This window comes from Muscardinus avellanarius (assembly GCF_963383645.1).
Source record: "Muscardinus avellanarius genome assembly, contig: SCAFFOLD_56, whole genome shotgun sequence".
Classification (NCBI taxonomy): Eukaryota; Metazoa; Chordata; class Mammalia; order Rodentia; family Gliridae; genus Muscardinus; species Muscardinus avellanarius.
This window is the reverse complement of record NW_027664507.1, coordinates 96,831-100,184: the sequence shown is the minus strand read 5'-3', so window position 1 is coordinate 100,184 and position 3,354 is coordinate 96,831. Positions and strand designations below refer to the sequence as shown.

At 37.7% G+C, this 3,354-nt stretch overlaps 1 gene segment (V, D, J or C); it reads right to left on the bottom strand.

Moving 5' to 3' along the window:
- Positions 1-1,585: 1,585 nt before the first annotated feature.
- LOC308279561 (T cell receptor alpha variable 23/delta variable 6-like) lies at positions 1,586-2,200 on the bottom strand. The segment is given in 2 exons: positions 2,149-2,200; positions 1,586-2,001 (listed from the first exon to the last, which is right to left on the bottom strand).
- Between the last annotated feature and the right edge of the window lie 1,154 nt (positions 2,201-3,354).

The window sequence follows — 3,354 nt, the reverse complement described above, 5'->3', positions numbered from 1 at the left end:
TTGCCCTTATAAAGAGAGTATCATGCTAGGCCAGTGCTCTACCAATGCCCCCATCCCTGGGGATTAGCAAGCAACTCTTTTCATAGGCATATGTTTTCATTTCTCTTGGGAAAATGCCCAGAAGTGAGTCTTTGGGCCATGGTGAATGTATGAAGAATTTGGGCCATGGTGAATATATGAATTTATAAGAATCTGCTGAAGCCATTGCCCAGTTTCCATTCCAACCAACAATGCTTAAGAATCTAATTCTTTCACATGTCTGTCTTCTATTTTGGAATTTGTTCAGACTCACATAAGTTTAAAAATAATGCAGAGTTCTTTTGCCCAACCAGCTTTCTCCAGTGATGGCATGAAGATAACCATGGTTATGTACCATTATCCTCATGCACCATTCTTGAATCCAGGAAGTTGATATTGACATAATGCTATTTAGTAAAATACAGACTTTATTCTGACTTGTTGCTATGTGTATATACTTCCACAAAAATTTGTCAAAAATGTAAAGTTTGTATAACTACCACTGTAATCAGAACGTGGAACAATTCCATCACCCCCAAATCACTCCCTGAGAACACCTCCCCATCATAAGCCCTGGTTACCGCTGCCCTTCTCTATGTACTTATAATTTTGCCACTTAAGAATGTCACCTAAATGGAATCATGAAATATATCATCCTTGAAATGAATTTTGTTTCTATCAGCACAGTCTGGTCTCACCCAAATTGTTGTGTATCAACAGTTCGTTACTTCTCATTGTTGAATAGATTTCCATTGTGTAGCTGTAGATGTGGATGTTAATGTCCATATCCATAGCCTGTGCTTCACCTACATAAGGTCCCCTATTCACCCAGTGAAGCATAAAATTTTAGATCTTTCATGTGTTACTTTTATCACTAGTTTAAGCCATTTTATTGCTGTATAGTATTCAAGTACCAAAATATACAACTCTAACCAGATGTGATGGCACACACTTGTAATTCTAGCTTTTGGGAGGCTGAGACAGGAGGATCACGGTTCGTGGACAGCCTCAGCTACTACTTACTTAGAGGCCCTTTGCAATTCAGTGAGGACCCTGTTTCAAAATAAACAATAAAAATAGGGCCAAGGATGTAGCACAGAGGTAGAATGCCCTGGGTTTCATCTCTAGTTCTGAAAAATAAAAAAACTAGTACTGAAAAAAAAAAAAACGGTATATACAACTCATATTTCTATTCAGCAGTTGATGGGCATTTGGGTTGTTTTCAGTTTGGCCATGTGAGGCTATTGTGGGCAAAACTACTACAAAGAAAAAATTTTTGTGTAAATATACATTTTAATTTCCCTTGGGTGAATGTATAAAAAGAGAATTTATGTTCATATGGTAAAATCATTTTACAAGAAACTGCCAAATGTTTTCCAGTGTGGTCACACCAATTTGCATTTCATCAGCATTATATAAAAGTTCCAGTTACACCAAAACTGATTGGTGCATGATGACAATCTAATAATTTATTATAAAACTTGTAGCAATTTGGTCATTCATTAAGCTATGTTTATTTTATTTATTTAATAACCATCCTTTCATACTATGCCTTTTATTTCATCACCTATTTGTAGAAATGAAATCTGGTCTTCATGCCTGCTAGTCTAAGCTCTGCAACATGTTTTTGCTGGAGCCTCAGCTGCAGGTTTGCGTTCAGGCTGTAGGCGCAAGGAGAGCACTGTGGGCTTGCTACACAGAAGTAGGTGGCTGAGTCTCCAGGCTGAGAAGCTCTGATATGTAAGGAGACGTGTTTGTCCCTCTTACTGAAGAAGACTGTGAATCTTCCAGCTTCCTTTTTATCATCATTTATCAATAATGTAGGGCCTTTACCAGGCAACTGCCAATACCAGGGGAAGTAGATAAATGCACTCTTCTCATAAGAGCAGTTCAGAATTGACGTCTCTCCTTCCTGGATAGTCAGAGATGGAGGACTTTGTTTCAACTGCTGCTGGCCATTTTTCTCCTGCTGGCTACTCACCCCTGCTTGGAAAAATAACAGAAAGTCATTAAACCCCCAATTTTATATTTTTTCTTAATGTTTCTACCTGCATGAGTTTGTCTGTATCTCAATTTTCTCATTCCCTCTCCCCAATTAATGACGTATCCTGGGAGTTCACTACAACTCACCTGCTAGGTGAAGGCTTAGAATTAAAAGTGATGCTCCCAGGATCCCATCCATCCTCCTGAAGCCAGAGCTCACTGAGGACCAGCCTAGTCTCCTAGTCTTCCCCAGACATCTGGTATTCTGACTCTAAACTCACACCCACTTTAATGCTTATTCCAGGCTCCACCCTTTCACAAGAGTTTTTAATTAAAACTTTCTGGCAAGGGAGCACTTCTCTGCTTTGTCCCAAATTGAGAATCGCTGATAATACAATCATCTGGAGTTAGAAATACCCTCTTTATACATGGATAGGGATCAGTTTAAAGCATCTCTCTGCCAATCCTTTCCTGACCGACCTTTCTTAAATCCTCCTAGAGTATTGAAAAGAACACACTTGGGTGGATGGGTATGTCAGCACAAACCTCCTGATTTTACAAAGATAGAAGAAAGGAAATCCTGTCAAGTTACAATGGTGGAAGAGAAAGGATTCCATGAACTCACAATTAGCATGAATATGGCATTTTATTACAAATATTAATTAAATAGTTTGATAAAACACAATGGGCATACTACTCCATTATAAGATTAGATCATTTATTAGAACATAGAGAATATATGATCTTTTTGTCCTCAGGTAACTCAAATTTTATTAAACTCTTTTAGATGTGTCCATATTTCCCATAACCCTAAGAAAAGAAACAATATCAGCTTTGTATTTTATATAAAACATGAATCAGTTAAACTAAATATTTCTGAAAAAAAAATGGCTGGGGAAAAGGAATCAGAAACTCTGGACTCCAAATTCCTGGAGGAACTTTCTCTTCAAGTGGATAAGCATGGATGGGAACATGCTGAAATCCCAGGCTCGGGCCACCCGGGACCGCAACAGGGTTAGTAGCTCTCATCCCAAGTTTGGGTAAACATTTAATATTTTCTTCACATTTTATTTCACAAGAGCAACATAAAAATATGAAGAACTAATTTGTCTGTAGTAGTTCATACCAGAAGTACACAGAGGCAGAAATTGAAGACAAATTTCAAAGAAGCCCAAAGAGTAAGAATAGTCTATACTGTAAATAATAGAAATTGAAGAACATCAGGAGGCCATTGTTTTCTCTGAGGCACAGAGACTGTTTTGTTGTGTCTATATTTAATGTCATCTAAAATCCAATCAAAGAAAAAAGTATCATCACAGTCAAATGAAAAATGATGGTCTACTCTCCTAAACC